Source organism: Eleutherodactylus coqui, chromosome 12, assembly GCF_035609145.1.
Source record: "Eleutherodactylus coqui strain aEleCoq1 chromosome 12, aEleCoq1.hap1, whole genome shotgun sequence".
NCBI lineage: Eukaryota > Metazoa > Chordata > Amphibia > Anura > Eleutherodactylidae > Eleutherodactylus > Eleutherodactylus coqui.
This window is the reverse complement of record NC_089848.1, coordinates 17,800,547-17,818,514: the sequence shown is the minus strand read 5'-3', so window position 1 is coordinate 17,818,514 and position 17,968 is coordinate 17,800,547.

Here is a 17,968-nt window from a genome sequence, read left to right as displayed (position 1 = left end):
GGGAGGTCGGCTGGGGATCTAAAAGTCCCTGTCTTGCTGTTCCTGGTGGCCGTGAGCTGGAAGGGGTAACCCCACCGGTACAGGATTTTGTTGGCTTTTAGGACATCTAGCAAGGGTCGTACGGCTCTGCCCAATTGCAGGGTGCGTCTTGCTAGATCTGAGTAAATTGCAATAGGGACCCCGTTGTGGGTTAGAGTGTCTTTATTGTCACGGGCGCACTTCATGATGGCTTCCTTTTCTTTGAAATAGTGTATGCGGCATACGACATCTCGTGGTCTATTAGGGTCATCCGGTTTGGGGCCTAGAGTCCTGTGTATGCGATCAATTACAACCGGCTGGTCAGGGCTGCGTTTTAGTAATGAGCTAAAGAAATTGCGTGCCCAGTCCTCCAATTGGGAGGGTAACACCTCCTCGGATAAGCCTCTCAGCCGTAAGTTATTGCGCCTGTGGCGGTTCTCAAGATCATCGATATGTGCCAATATATCTGCCATTTGTAGGGCTTGCGCATTAATTACTTGGCTGTGAGTATCTAGTGTGGAAAGGGCTTTTTCCTGTGTCTCCTCTACCGCGTTTACACGGTTCCCCACGTGTTTAAGCTCTTGGTGTAAAAGGGATAGCGCCTCTTTGTGTGAGGCCTCCAGCCTCTGGAAGTCCCTTTTTGTCGGGAGAGATCTCAAGTGCTCTTTCCAATTCCAGTCATCGTCAGATGAGGAATCATTTGGGGAAGTCGGGCGGGCTGGCGTATTTTTTATTGTTGTGGCGCTGCTCCTGCATGTTTGTTGTGGGCGACTACTACTCCCACCTGGCAAGGCGTGAGTGTCCCCTGGATTACTTAGATGCTGCAATGCTCGTTTTACACCTGTGCCCCCCTTGTGGCTTTGTGGCTGGCTGTAGCTCTCTGTTGGGGATTGTGCTTGAGCAGAGCCCTTGGTGTGGGCTGGGCTCCCACTGTCATGTGTGTGAGCTGCATGCAGTCAGTTATTCTGGGAGTATGTGTGCCCATCAGGAAGTTCTTTGTCTGCCCCCTGTGGTGCATTGCTATGCTGGGCTGAGTGTTCGGGGTCCCCCTCAGATATGGCGGCAGACCATGGGGAAGATATAGTACCATCCCCGTCAGCCCCGGAGCCCGCACCCAGGGTTTCTTTGCACTTATCTCTCCCTGGTGGTGCTAGTGGTGCCAGTGCTCCTGCCTCCTCTGCTCCACTTGTCTCCCCGCTGTCTCCGCTGGGCTCCGTGTGCTTCAGGCGCACGTGTTCCGGCGCCATTTTGGATGCAGAAGCCGGCGGCCCGCGGCCGCTGAAGAAGCGTTCTATTCTCTGCGGCTCGTCCTCCGCCACCTCCTGTGTCTTCCCCGCAGTTCTCCTCTTCACCTTGGTGCCGTCAGAAGTCTTCCTGTGCCGTCTGGATCACGGTAGGCTGTGGTTGTCAGTGGTTGCTGCGGGAGCCCGGCAGGGACACGTCTCACTCCGGCATCGGCAAGCTCCGCCTCTACATAATCTATTTTAAATATTTTTTAGTAACTGCAAGGTCGTACATCACGCGCTCCCCGCGGTTTAGTCTAGATAGAACTAACTAGCGTTAAAATGTAAACAATCCTTAGAATAATAGTATGCACAGTAGATATTAGAGGAATTGTTATTGCTGAAATACGTGATTATCTTCTCTGTAAGGGAACTGAAAGACATCAAAGAAGCAACATCAGATGGAAGTTTTTGTCGCCTAGCATTGTGGTGTAGGAACTTGTGTATTGCTGCCAACATAGTGAGGTACTTTTTAGCATCTTATCTACCTGTCTCTTAGACCCATCTGCTCCTATGGACAAGCTAGGTTTCTTGTTCACTTTTCATAGAATGGTAGAGTTGAAGACACCTCCAGGATCATTGGGTCCAACCCATTTCAATTAGTATGGTATGAGATACTTTGTCAAATGCTTTACTAAAGTCAAGATATACTATATCTACTGCATTTCCCTGATCAACCCAGTCGGTGATTCTGTCATAGAAGGAAATTAGATTTGTCTGGCATGACTTGTTTGTTACAAACCCATGCCGGCTCTGGTTAATTACTCGATTTTTATCCAAGTACTTGTATACATGTTGTTTAATAATTTGTTCAAAGTTCTTTCCAGGTATAGAAGTCAGGCTCACAGGCCTGTAGTTTCCTGGATACACCTTCTTCCCCTTTTTGAAGATGGGGACAACATTTGCCTGTTTCAATCTTTGGGACTTCTCCTGTTCTCCAGGAATTTTCAAAGATTATGGCGAGTGGTTCAGCAATTGCCTCTGCTGCTTCCTTTAGTATATTAGGATGTAATTCATTTGGACCTTGAGACTTGAATTCATTTAAGTTAGCTAAGTGTTCCCTCACCATCTCTCTGCTTATAGATAGTCTGTATTCTTTTCTTTTATTCCCCCAATCTGAGAGAAAACTGATACAAAATAGGAATTTAAAAGTTCAGTCTTCTCAACATCATTTTTAACCAATTCACCATTTTCATCCAGTAAACATCCTACAGAATCTTTGATTTTTGTTTTGCTTTTAACATACCCCCAAAATCCTTTTTTATTGCTTTTGGCCTCTGTTGCAAGCCTCAATTCGCCATTAGCTTTAGCTTTTCTGACACTTGCTCTACAATTTCTGCAGACTGCATTATATTCTTCTTTAGATATTCTGCCCTCTTTCCATTTGATTAACATATTTTTCTTAATTTTTAGCATCTATGTCAGTTCTGTGTTCATCCATCTTGGTCTCTTAAATGCTTCCCATTCTTACTTCTTTTAGGGATTGTTAACGATTGTGCTTTTAGAATCAAATTTCACAATATTTCCCAACTTTCTTGGACATTTCTGTCCTTAAGAACATCCAGCCATTGGAGTTTTTTATAAGCTTATTGAAGTCAATTTACACTCTTATGCTTTTACATTTTAGCTTATTTTATCATTTACATGTCTATACTTTTACATTGCGACAAAATCGTTCATTTATCTTCTGAATGACTTGTTTTGAGGCATTATGATTGTTAGATTCCTATGTATTGTCACACTTGGTATTAGAAGTGTGATTCTTTTGGGGCAGTTATACCTTTCTTGAAGAGTAACAGTGAGGATAAGAATTGCAGGAGCAGAGACTCACATGCCCTCTCTAGTTGGATGCACCAATGGAAATTCTGAGCATCGCTAGCACGAGTGTATCTAAAATATGGTGGAAAGTCAGTTCTGAGCTGACTGGAAGAACAACATTGCTCTGTCTGGGCTCTCCTTAGCAGCCCAATCATGTTTAAAAGGCATGGGGGAAAGAAGAGAGAGATAGTCTTGGCAGACAGCCAGGATCTTGTTTCGAATGAGCCTTGAGAAACCATACACAAGCCCCTTTGCTATATGAGACACAGTATTAAAATGGCATGTTGTAGATAGGGGCCTTGTTACAGATTTTACATTGGAGCCTAGGAGTGCCAGGTTTCACATATGTACGAACACATAACTGTAATATGGCAATTAGTATAAACAATAGGGAAGGACGCAATTATGTTTAATAAGAATGGTATTGCAGAGCTTCATTCTTCCAGAATACGAAATAAAAAATATATATCCCGGAAAACTTTTACTACTTCTGATTTTTTATATTTGTAACAAGTTTTAATTCCACCACAAAAGTAGAAGATGTGGCCTGTAAAGCCTTTTTCCTAAAAATATGTGACTGTGAAGTGGTTAACACATTCCAACCAGAACATGGTGAGACTGAAAAAGAGGCCAAAACTTAAAAGATGCTTGGTATTCCAATGAAACCTCCATCTCATACGACACTGAAGAATGAGGGGAGGTCCTTTCAAAAAGTATGGTCAGCATGTATAATATAGTGGTACTGAAAGTCTGATAAAGCAGTGGGGAACAGGGGGGAGCCCTCTCTCTCCCCCCCCCCCCCCCCCCCCACTCCCCGCTGCAACCCCCCACTCACCCACGGCGCCCCCCAAATCTTTTCACCCGAGTACGGAAGTACTCGAAAATCGTGGCGCTCGGGCAAAAAAGGGGCGTGGCTGAGTAGGTTCGCTCATCTCTAATTATTAACCATCTTCCAATTGTATACTGTTGTACATAGAAAGCTTCTTTCAGAATTCAATTGAAAGGGTGAACTCTGCTGCAGATCCGCACCAAAATCTGTGACAAGCCCTGTGGCAAATCAGAAAGATGTGAACGTACCCCAAGAAACAAAGGAGAATGCAACCTATTTCTGTAGCAAAATCTGTAAAGGGGAACTTTGGTTTCCTTACTATAGCAGAATGGTGGCGTTAACCAGCAACGGATGGGAACCACATGTTGGCTATTGCTATAGAATGCATTTCCTTGGATTTTCTTCAGTGTTAAACCATGAATGCAGCACCTCCTTTACCACCTGTAAATGAGACCAGAGATTGGAGCTGCAGGAAGATCATTTGCATATTCCCTGTGCATTCTGGGAAGAGCAAAGAATCACTGTAAACGGGAAGATTGCTGGGATAAGCTGGGTCTAACTGCTCGGAGGACATTGCCGAACCGCGTGCCGTTAAAATTATACACTTAGTAATATTTTACAGGTTATACTTCATCACAGAAGGCGAAATAAAAGATTAAAAACAATCACAGAAAATGGCCGTTACTTACTGAGTGAGGAGTGCAAATAGATGCATCTTCTCACCATGCAGGTAGCTGACTACCAAATGGAGCAGCCAATAACACCTGTGCAGGACACCAATAAGACAACCACTCACACTGCCTCTTGATAATGAGGGGGGTGGCTGCTTGGCGTATACTCCCACACATAGTGGATACAGGGTGCCAGACCATTCTGATATATGTTGCTCACCATGCTCACATCACTTCCACTAATACATGTAGGAACAAATGACACTGCAAAAAAGGACTTTGCAACTATCTGCAGAGACTTTGAAGACTTCAGAAAGAAGGTGGCGTAACTAGAAGCACAGATGGTCTTCTTATCCATCCTCCTATTGGATGGCCATGGAATAAGATGTAACAGGATTCTAGAGGTAAACAACTGGCTACATTGATGGTGCCGTCAGCAAAGATTTGGATTTCTAGACCATGATGTGAGTTACCTATATGATGGACTGCTTACTAGAGACTGGTTGCACCTTACAAAAACAGGTAAGCATATATTTGGTGAGCGCCTTGCTTCACTCATTAGGAGAGCTTTAAACTATAAATATACAGCTAATTAATACATTTGAGAACCTTGCTATTAGAAGTGGAAAGAAAGAACAAAGACAAAAAAATTCAGAAAGCAAGTAGAGGAGAAAGAGACACCGATCACGAACTAAAATGTTTTTCCACAAATGCACAGAGCATAGAAAACAAACAAAGAGAATTGGAGCTCCTAACACAGAAATATGATGTCATAGGCATCACGGAAATTGTGGGAATGATACACATGATTGGAACACAAGGCTTGAAAAATACAACTTATTTATAAGAAACAGACCAAAAAAAGGGGAGGAGGTGTTGTGTTGTATGTTAGGAAAACATTAATCTCCACAGAGATTCAAGCTTCTGAGCATGGTAGTTTTGTAGAAACTGTTTGGGTAAGAATTGGATAAGCGAGCGCACTCGTCCGAGCTTGATGCTCGTTCGAGTATTAGGGTGTTCGAGATGCTCGTTACTCGAGACGAGCACCACGCGATGCTCGAGTTACTTTCACATTCATCTCTGAGACATTAGCGCGCTTTTCTGGCCAATAGAAAGACATGGAAGGCATTACAACTTCCTCCTGTGACGTTCCAGCCCTATACCACCCGCCTGCAGTGAGTGGCTGGGGAGATCAGGTGACACCCGAGTATTAAAATCTGCCCCACCCACGGCTCGCCACAGATGCATTCTGACAGAGATCAGGGACAGTGCTGCTGATGCTGATGCTGCTGCTGCTATAGGGAGAGCGTTAGGAGTTATATTAGGCTTCAAGAACCCTAACGGTCCTTCTTAGGGCCACATCTGACCGTGTGCAGTACTGTTGAGGCTGCTGTGAGCAGTGTTGCACTTTTTTTTTTTGTATATCGGGCGTGCAGAGCATTGCGTCCTCAGTCTGCAGTCATTGTACAGAGTATAGGGACAGTACTGGTGAGGCAGGGACAGTGGTACAGGGAAAGAGATATACAGGCTATATAGGCAGTGGGCTTTTTCCAAAAAATTGGGGAAAAATAGTATATTTGGGCTGCCTGTGACCGTCTTCAGTGTACTGCGTGTCTGCTGGGGGTAGTAGTCCTAATTAATACGCAGCTAAGCTTTACAGCAGGCTTGACTGCTTCTGCGCTGTGAATTCCACTAGCTGAGTCATACGCACCTACGTCACAGTGCAGGCGTGCACAAAATTGTTTGCTAGCTCTGCTGTGCGTTCCGTTACATCACCGCCATCATCCCGCCAGAGGGAAACAGTATACATAATATACGCTGCCTACAGTATCTGTCTGCTGTACCACCTCTGCATTTAAAAAAAGAGAAGCTAAATACTTAGGGCCTACTAGTGGCCTTTGGCCACTTGACTGCTTCTGCGCTGTGAATTCCACTAGCTGAGTCATACGCACCTATGTCACAGTGCAGGCGTGCGCAAAATTGTTTGCTGGCTCTGCTGTCTCCGTTACATCACCGCCGTCATCCCGCCAGAGGGAAACAGTATACATAATATACACTGCCTACAGTATCTGTCTGCTGTACCAGCTCTGCATTTAAAAAAATAGAAGCAAAATACTTAGGGCCTACTAGTGGCCTTTGGCCACTTGACTGCTTCTGCGCTGTGAATTCCACTAGCTGGGTCATACGCACCTACGTCACAGTGCAGGTGTGCTGAAAATTGTTTGCTGGCTCTGCTGTGCGTTCCGTAAGTGAAGTCAGCCTCCAACCACAGGCCAATAAGCGGCACATTTAATTACAGCGTTCTGTTTCTGCTCTACTCGTAATACACCATGCTGAGGGGTAGGGGTAGGCCTAGAGGACATGGATGCGGGCGAGGACGCGGAGGCCCAAGTCAGGGTGTGGGCACAGGCCGAGCTCCTGATCCAGGTGTATCGCAGCCGACTGCAGCGGGATTAGGAGAGAGGTAAATTTCAGGGGTCCCCAGATTTATTTCACAATTAATGGGTCCACGCGGTAGACCTTTATTAGAAAATGAGCAGTGTGAGCAGGTCCTGTCGTGGATGGCAGAAAGTGCATCCAGCAATCTATCGACCACACAGACTTCTACGCCGTCCACTGCTGCAACTCTGAATCCTCTGGCTGCTGATCCTCCTTCCTCCCAGCCTCCTCACTCCATTACAATGACACATTCTGAGGAGCAGGCAGACTCCCAGGAACTGTTCTCGGGCCCCTGCCCAAAATGGGCAGCAATGGTTCCTCTCCCACCGCAGGAGTTTGTCGTGACCGATGCCCAACCTTTGGAAAGTTCCCGGGGTCCGGGGGATGAGGCTGGGGACTTCCAGCAACTGTCTCAAGAGCTTTCAGTGGGTGAGGAGGAAGATGACGATGAGACACAGTTGTCTATCACTCAGCTAGTAGTAATTGCAGTAAGTCCGAGGGAGGAGCGCACAGAGGATTCGGAGGAAGAGCAGCTGGACGATGAGGTGACTGACCCCACCTGGTTTGCTAAGCCTACTGAGGACAGGTCTTCAGAGGGGGAGGCAAGTGCAGCAGCAAGGCAGGTTGGAAGAGGCAGTGCGGTGGCCAGGGGTAGAGGCAGGGCCAGCCCGAATAATCCACCAACTGTTTCCCAAAGAGCCCCCTCGCGCCATGCCACCCTGCAGAGGCCAAGGTGCTCAAAGGTGTGGCAGTTTTTCACTGAGAGTGCAGACGACCGACGAACTGTGGTGTGCAAGGTTTGTCGCGCCAAGATCAGCCGGGGAGCCACCACCACCAGCATGCGCAGGCATATGATGGCCAAGCACCCCACAAGGTGGGACGAAGGCTGTTCACCGCCTCCGGTTTGCACCACTGCCTCTCCTCCTGTGCCCCAACCTGCCACTGAGATCCAACCCCCCTCTCAGGACACAGGCACTACCGTCTCCCGGCCTGCACCCACACCCTCACCTCCGCTGTCCTCGGCCCCATCCAGCAATGTCTCTCAGCGCACCGTCCAGCCGTCCCGCACACTCAAGCGTTAAACGTGCACATAGCCAAATTGATCAGCCTGGAGATGCTGCCATATAGGCTTGTGGAAACGGAGGCTTTCAAAAACATGATGGCGGCGGCCCTGCGCCACTCGGTTCCCAGTCGCCACTACTTTTCCCGATGTGCCGTCCCAGCCCTGCACGACCACGTATCCCGCAACATTGTACGCACCCTCACCAATGCGGATACTGCCAAGGTCCACTTAACAACGGACACGTGGACAAGCACAGGCAGGCAGGGCCACTATATCTCCCTGACGGCACATTGGGTGAATTTAGTGGAGGCTAGGACTGAGTCAGAGCCTGGGAACGCTCACGTCCTACCCACCCCCAGAATTGCGGGCCCCAGCTCGGTGCTGGTATCTGCGGCGGTGTATGCTTCCTCCACTAAACCACCCTCCTCCTCCTCCTATGCAACCTCTGTCTCGCAATCAAGATGTGTCAGCAGCAGCACGTCGCCACCAGTCGGTGTTGCGCGGGGTGGCAGCACAGCGGTAGGCAAGCGCCAGCAGGCCGTGCTGAAACTACTCAGCTTAGGAGAGAAGAGGCACATGGCCCACGAACTGCTGCAGGGTCTGACAGAGCAGACCGACCGCTGGCTTTCGCCGCTGAGCCTCCAACCGGGCATGGTCGTGTGTGACAACGGCCGTAACCAGATGGCGGCTCTGCACCTCGGCAGCCTCACGCACGTGCCATGCCTGGCCCACGTCTTTAATTTAGTGGTTCATCGCTTTCTGAAAAGCTACCCACGCTTGTCAGACCTGCTCGGAAAGGTGCGCCGGCTCAGCGCACATTTCCGCAAGTCCAAGACGGACGCTGCCACCCTGCGGACCCTGCAACATCGGTTTAATCTGCCAGTGCACCGACTGCTGTGCGACGTGCCTACTCGGTGGAACTCTACGCTCCACATGTTGGCCAGGCTCTATGAGCAGCGTAGAGCTATAGCGGAATACCAACTCCAACATGGGCGGCGTAGTGGGAGTCAGCCTCCTCAATTCTTTACAGAAGAATGGGCCTGGTTGGCAGACATCTGCCAGGTCCTTGGAAACTTTGAGGAGTCTACCCAGATGGTGAGCGGCGATGCTGCAATCATTAGCGTCACCATTCCTCTGCTATGCCTCTTGAGAAGTACCCTGCAAAACATAAAGGCAGACGCTTTGCACTCAGAAACGGAGGTGGGGGAAGATAGTATGTCGCTGGATAGTCAGAGCACCCTCATGTCTATATCTCAGCGCGTTGAGCAGGAGGGGGAGGAGCATGAGGAGGAGGGGGAAGAGACAGCTTGGCCCACTGCTGAGGGTACCCATGCTGCTTGCCTGTCATCCTTTCAGTGTGTATGGCCTGAGGAGGAGGACGAGGAGGATCCTGAAAGTGATCTTCCTAGAGAGGACAGCCTTGCGTTGCGTACAGGTACCCTGGCACACATGGCGGACTTCATGTTAGGATGCCTTTCTCGTGACCCTCGCGTTACACGCATTCTGGCCACTACAGATTACTGGGTGTACACACTGCTCGACCCACGGTATAAGGAGAACCTTTCCACTCTCATACCCGAAGAGGAAAGGGGTTCGAGAGTGATGCTATACCACAGGACCCTGGCGGACAAACTGATGGTAAAATTCCCATGCGACAGCGCTAGTGGCAGAAGGCGCAGTTCCGAGGGCCAGGTAACAGGTGAGGCGCGGAGATCAGGCAGCATGTACAGCGCAGCAGGGAAACACTCTCCAAGGCCTTTGCCAGCTTTATGGCTCCCCAGCAAGACTGTGTCACTGCTCCCCAGTCAAGGCTGAGTCGGCGGGAGCACTGTAAAAGGATGGTGAGGGAATACGTAGCCGATCGCATGACCATCCTCCGTGACGCCTCTGCCCCTACAACTACTGGGTGTCGAAGCTGGACACGTGGCCTGAACTCGCGCTGTATGCCCTGGAGGTGCTTGCTTGTCCTGCGGTTAGCGTCTTGTCAGAGAGGGTGTTTAGTGCGGCTGGGGGAATCATCACGGATAAGCGTTCCAGCCTGTCAACCGACAGTGCCGACAGGCTTACACTCATAAAGATGAACAAAGCCTGGATTTCCCCCAGACTTCTCTTCTCCACCAGCGGACAGCAGCGGTACCTAAACAATACGTAGGATGCACCCGCGGATGGAAGCATCGTTCTCTATCACCATCAAAAACGGGGACCTTTTAGCTTCATCAATCTGTGTATTATATTCATCCTCCTCCTCCTGCTCCTCCTCCTGAAACCTCACGTAATCACGCCGAACAGGCAATTTTTCTTAGGCCCACAAGGCTCAGTCATATTACTTTAGTAAAGAATGTTTATACGTTTCAATTCTCATTAAAGCGTTGAAACTTGCACCTGAACCAATTTTTATTTTAACTGGGCTGCCTACAGGCCTAGTTACAAATTAAGCCACATTAACCAAAGCGATTAATGGGTTTCACCTGCCCTCTTGGTTGGGCATAAGCAATTTTTCTGAGGTACATTAGTACTGTAGGTACACCAATTTTTTGGGGCCCTCACCTACAGTGTAATCCGAGTAATTTTTAATCGCTTCACCTGCACTCATGGTACATCAAGATGTGTGGGGTTGGCCTACACTTGTGCTACATAAACATATTACCAGTCTGACTGGGGCATGCACTGTGGGCTGAAGCACACCTGTATTGTATGTGATGTTAGCTCTGCTGAGCAGGGCACTGCAATGGGATATATTTATGTACCGCCGGTGGGTTCCAGGGAGCCACCCATGCGGTGTGTCCACAGGGACTTCACATTAGGGAGTTGTACCTGCCAATGTCTATGTATTAAAAATCCCAGTCTGACTGGGGCATGCAGTGTGGGCCGAAGACCACCTGCATTTAATCGGACGTTACCTCAGCTGTGATGGGCAATGCAATGGGATATATTTATGTACCGCCGGTGGCTTCCCGGGACCCACCCATGCTGTCGGTCCACACAGAGTTGTAACTGCATGTGTCTACTTCTAAAGAACCCCAGTCTGACTGGGGCATGCAGTGTGGGCCGAAGCCCACCTGCATTAAACCTGATGTTACCTCAGCTGTGATGGGCAATTCAATGGGATATATTTATGTACCACCGGTGGGTTCCAGGGAGCCACCCATGCCGTGGGTCCACAGGGACTTCACATTAGGGAGTTGTACCTGCCAGTGTCTATGTATTAAAAACCCCGGTCAGACTGGGGCATGCAGTGTGGGCCGAAGACCACCTGCATTTAATCGGACGTTACCTCAGCTGTGATGGGCAATGCAATGGGATATATTTATGTACCACCGATGGCTTCCTGGGAACCACCCATGCTGTCGGTCCAAACGGAGTTGTAACTGCATGTGTCTACTTCTCAAGAACCCCAGTCTGACTGGGGCATGCAGTGTGGGCCGAAGCCCACCTGCATTAAACCTGGCGTTACCTCAGCTGTGATGGGCAATGCAATGGGATATATTTATGTACCGCCGGTGGGTTCCAGGGAGCCACCCATGCCGTGGGTCCACAGGGACTTCACATTAGGGAGTTGTACCTGCCAGTGTCTATGTATTAGAAACCCCGGTCAGACTGGGGCATGCAGTGTGGGCTGAAGACCACCTGCATTAAACCTGACGTTACCTCAGCTGTGATGGGCAATGCAATGGGATATATTTATGTACCGCCGGTGGGTTCCAGGGAGCCACCCATGCTGTCGGTCCAAACGGAGTTGTAACTGCATGTGTCTACTTCTCAAGAACCCTAGTCTGACTGGGGCATGCAGTGTGGGCCGAAGCCCACCTGCATTAAACCTGACGTTACCTCAGCTGTGATGGGCAATGCAATGGGATATATTTATGTACCACCGGTGGGTTCCAGGGAGCCACCCATGCCGTGGGTCCACAGGGACTTCACATTAGGGAGTTGTACCTGCCAGTGTCTATGTATTAGAAATGCCGGTCAGACTGGGGCATGCAGTGTGGGCTGAAGACCACCTGCATTAAACCTGACGTTACCTCAGCTGTGATGGGCAATGCAATGGGATATATTTATGTACCGCCAGTGGGTTCCAGGGAGCCACCCATGCTGTGGGTGCACACGGAATTCCCATTGCGGAGTTGTACCTGCCTGTGACTATTTATAAAAAACCCAGGTCTGACTGGGGCATGCAGACACCTTGACAGAATGAATAGTGTGTGGCACATAGGTTCCCCATTGCTATTCCCACGTGTGCAGCTCCTGATGGAGGTGGCACAGGATTGGATTTCTCATTGCTTTTGTACAGCATTGTGGGCTATCGCCCCGCCCCTTTTAAAGAGGGTCGCTGCCTGGTCGTGCCAACCCTCTGCAGTGTGTGCCTGCGGTTCCTCCTCATGGCAGACGCACTTATAAATAGACATGAGGGTGGTGTGACTATGAGGCCAGCGTGCGGCATGAGTGCAGCTGAAGGCTGCGCAGGGACACTTTGGTGTGCGCTGTGGACACTGGGTCGTGCGGGGTGGGGGGTTGGGCAGCATGTTAACCCAGGAGAAGTGGCAGCGGAGTGTCATGCAGGCAGTGATTGTGCTTTGTTGGAGGTAGTGTGGTGCTTAGCTAAGGTATGCCTTGCTAATGAGGGTTTTTCAGAAGTTAAAATTGTTGTGAGGGGGGGGGGCGACTCTTGCCGCTATTGTGGCTTAATAGTGGGACCTGGGAACTTGAGATGCAACCCAACATGTAGCCCCTCGCCTGCCCTATCCGTTTCTGTGTCGTTCCTATCACTTTTTTGAATTGCCCAGATTTTCACAAATGAAAACCTTAGCGAGCATCAGCGATATACAAAAATGCTCGAGTCGCCCATTGACTTCAATGAGGTCCGTTAGTGGAAACGAACCCTCGAGCATCGCGAAAAGTTTGTCTCGAGTAACGAGCACCCAAGCATTTTGGTGCTCGCTCATCTCTAGTAAGAATACAAGGAGAGAACAGAAAGGACAGCATTGTAGGCATTTACTATAGGCCAGCTGGACAAGCAGAAGATATTGATTAACTCTTTCTACATCAGCTGGCAAAGCTTTCAAAAAAGCACGACATAGTGATTATGGGAGATTTAAACTATCCAGATATTTGTTGGGAATCTCACTCAGGTAAAAGTAATGGATCCAACAAATTCTTATCCGCTCTTGCTGACAACTTTATCTTCCAAAACATCAAAGAGAAAACAAGGGGATGTGCTATCTTGGACCTAATTCTTACCAACAGGGATGAAAGGGTTCAGGAAGTAAGGGTGGCTGGGACCTTAGGAGGCAGTGATCACGCTATCCTTGAATTTTGGATGAAAAGGGGAGAAAGACCTGAGAAAACTCAGACGTCAAGGTTGGATTTCAGAAAAGCAGATTTCAATGAACTCAGAAAGAGGGTAGGAAGATTCCAATGGCTGGATGTTCTTAAGGACAGAAATGTCCAAGAAGGTTGGGAAATATTGCGAAATGAGATTCTCAAAGCACAATCGTTAACAATCCCTAAAAGAAGGAAGAATGGGAAGCATTTAAAGAAACCAGAATGGATGAACACAAAACTTGCACACGTTAAAAACGAAGAAAAATATGTTTATCATATGGAAAGAGGGGGAAATGTCTAAGGAAGAATATTATGCGGTCTGCAGAAACTGTAGGGCAAGTGTCAGAAAAGGTAAAGCCAATTATGAGGCTTGCAGCAGAGGCCAAAAGCAATAAAAAAGGATTTTGGGGGTATGTCAAAAGCAAAAGAAAAGTCAAAGATGCTATTGGATGCTTTCAAGATGAAAATGGTGAATTAGTTAAGAATGATGTTAAGAAGACTGAACCTTTGAAAATTCCTGGAGAACAGGAGAAGTCCCAGAAGATTGGAAAGGGGCAAATGTTGTGCCTATCTTCAAAAGGGGAAGAAGGTGGATTCAGGAAACTACGGGAAAGATTTTTGAACAAATTATTAAACAGCATGTAGGCAAGTGCTTGGACAAAAATTGAGTAATTAACCAAAGTCAGCATGAGTTTGTAACAAACAAGTCATGCCAGACGAATCTAATTTCCTTCTATGACAGAATCACCGACTGGGTTGATCAGGGAAATGCGGTGGATATAGTTTATCTTGACCTTAGTAAAGCATGTTATAAAGTATCTCACACTATACTTATTGAAAAAAAATGACCAAATATGGGATTGACAAGGCAACTGTTAGATGGATCCTCAACCGGCTGAGTGATCATACTCAAAGAGTGGTCATCAATGGCTGCACATCCAAGTGGAAGAATGTATCAAGTGGGGTACCATAAGGCTCTGTCTTAGGCCCAGTGTTGTTCAACATTTTATAAATGATCTGGAGGAGGGAATTGATGGGAAACTGATCAAATTTGCTGATGACACAAAGCTAGGAGGGATAACTAACACTAACGAAGAGAGATAGAGTATTCAAAAAGATCTAGAAAAGCTTACACAGTGGTCAGCGACTAACATAATGTTATTTAACAAGGAGAAATGCAAAGTCCTACATCTGGGCAAGAAAAATGAAAAAAGCACACACAGAATGGGAGGAATTAGGCTAAGCAGGAGCACATGTGAAAAAGACTTGGGTATACTAATAGATCTTATACAATGAATACTAATACAATGAACTTGAGTGAACAATGTGAAGCAGCAGCCAAAAAGGCAAACACAATTTAGGGATGTATTAGGAGAAGCATAGAGTCTAGATCACGTGAGGTCATTATTCCCTTCTACTCTTCCTTAGTCAGACCTCATCTGGAATACTGTGTCCAGTTCTGGGCACCCCACTTTAAAAAAGACATGGGCAAACTGGAGGAAGTTCAGAGAAGATTTACCAAGATAGTGAGCAATCTGCAAATCATGTCTTATGAAGAACAGTTAAAGGATCTAGGAATGTTTAGCTTGCAAAAAAGAAGGCCGAGAGGAGACCTAATAGCGGTCTACAAATATCTGAAGGGCTGTCACAGTGCAGAGGGATGAGCCCTATTCTCATTTGTACAAGGAAAGACTAGAAGCAATGGGATCAAACTGAAATGGAGGAGAAACAAATTACATATTAGAAAAAATTTTCTGACAGCGAAGGTGATCAATAAGTGGAACAGGTTACCACGGTAGGTGGTGAGTTCTCCTTCAATGGAAGTGTTCAAATAGGCTGGACAAATATCTGAGATGGTTTAGTAAATCCTGCACTGAGCAGGGGGTTGGATCCAATGACCCTGGAGGTCCCTTCCAACTCTACCATTCTATGATTCTATGAGTCCAGGTTACATTAGGTTGGGGTTATCAGTTGATACATGGTATAGCTATGTAGATGATGTTTATAATAAACAATACAAATATACTGTTGTAATGTTAACAAACACCCCATCAGCACCAGAACTTAAACACTAGTCAAGTGTAGTCCTTGCAAATTGACTGTGAATAAATACATTTGCAATCCTAATTATATAGAAACAAAAAGATGACTTGATGGTAAACGAGAACGGTGGGTGTTGTTTCATGCGCTGGAATACTGACAACATAAAATTAATAACCCCTTACAATACGCTCATTCATTGTCAGTAGCCTACACATATGAATTACACATTGTCTTAATAAGCCAGATTCTCATACATTATTCTGGTTCAAACTACTCTTTGGTGCATATGATGCATAAAAGCAATATCTGCAACACATACAGTATGCATTTGTAAAATGCACTCCTTTTGCTTTGGGAAATAAAGCTGAGAAAATTGCCCGAATTCTGTGCGTTTGCACAATGCACAGAACGCATGCAATGTATTAACCCGTTTTTTCTAATAGGCTAATTTACACAGGCGTTTTTCCTCTCACAGCGATGCTGCGAGACTGAAAAACTGCAGCATGTCCTATTTTTCGGTCTGATCGCAGAAAACATGCATTAATTTCTATGAACGAGTTAAAAAATGTTTTAATTTTTCCTATTGACACAACATGCAGTTTTCATGTGTGTACAGCAATGCGATTTTCTAGCAAAAACATATTTGCACTTGCAAGGAAATCGCTCCGATATCATACTCAACCGTGTAGTTACGACCTTAGATAAGGTGTTGGTGTCTAACATATATTTAGTAAGTACCATAGAAGAGGAGGGAGAGGGGCTCCTTGCCATTCAAGGTCCGGTCCAAGCCACCAATGGTCTCCACTCGTAACATACCGCTGCTTGTTTCAAGCTGCGCGATGTATTAGAGCTCTACGTTGCAGTTTCCTTCTGCAGATTAGGCTGTAAAGAGCTTTTTACAGTATTAGGGCTTGTTCACATGGATGAGTACAATATCAGGCCGCAAAAAAAAGTGTTTTTTCACGGTGATGCGAAGTGTTTTTGATTCAAAATCGCATCGCTTCTGTGGAATTGCGATTTCCACGTGTGTGCTAGCATCCGAGGGAATGCCCAAAGATAGAACATGCTGCACTAAAAAAATAATAAATCGCTCATGTGAATGAATGCATTCAAAAGGATGTATTTCATATCCATGTATGGAGAAAGACATATATACAGTTGTGCTCATGGACTTGGGCATTCTTGTGATTCACGAGAGTCCACATGGTCACTGTTCTATCTTCACTCAGATTAAAGACTTTTGTTTGGTTTCTGGGAAAATCCGTAAAAGTTGATTTTGAAAAAAATCTATTTTGAATCTATCCTGTGGGAAATTTTCCAGGCAGATCTGTCACCTGAATATGTCCATGCTGCATATCAGGAGAGGTACGCTGTGTTATTCCCTAACCAGCACAAAACCACCTTGTATCTCCTTACCTCCTCCGACCCCTTCACAATTGGGTGATGGCCGCAGTAAAACTGCATGTGTACATGGCAGCCTAAGGGTCCTTTCACAATGGATGGAATAGGATGCACGGCGCCACCACAGGCTGCGGTAAATTCCGCAATAAGCCGCAGGCTACTAGCGGATTTTATGCAGAATTGCAAATGTCTTAAAAACTGGCAGCAATTCCGCATCAACATATGTGGTTAGACCAGCCGATATTGTTGTGGAATTCCCCAGCGGTGGACTTGGCTGTGTCCTGGGGCATAATTCCGTCTCATGTGAAAGGACCCTTAGTCACTGGTGAGGGGGCTGTAGTAGGTGTGGGAATATGTCCCTGATGAACTTATGATAGCAGCCACCAGGCCAAGATTTGTTGCAGTACAACACATGCTGCACCCTTATAAATGCATTAAATGAAAATTCCTGTTGCACCCCAACACTGTTGTACACAAAAAATGTAAAGGCAAAAGTCCTATTGCTTTTTTTTAATCCACACATTGTGCCCTCCTGCATTATTGGTCCCCTATACAGTTGTCCATTGTTTACTCGGCTCTGTGTAGTGCAAAGGCAAGTAACAAGTGGCTGTCGTCATGCATGCAGTATGGAGGGAGAAGGTTGTTATGTGGCGTTACAAACCCCCCTTATATAACTGCTGGGTATACTAGTGCTATTAGTAATGTACTGCAGCTTCAGGCCAGGCTCACACAACCATATTCTGGTTGCGTATTACCCATGCGTATTTTGATGCACGATACACAGTAGCAATCGGCCAAACACTTACATTGCGCCGTTCACCTGAATTGCGCAAAATATGCACGCAGGAAAAAACAGGCAGCATGTCTTATCTATCAAAATAGTACATGGCAATTGGCGGCACGCAGCAAGTACACATTGTCATTGCATACTTGCTGCATACCCTGTGTGTGTGTCTCGCAGGCAGCACGCAGTGAATTACGGCTGTGTGTGCCCGGCCTTACTCAGAACCATAACTGCCATTAAAAACATGCAGATTTGCACTGGGAAACCTTTATAGGAGGAAGATACAAAAGCCTCTTG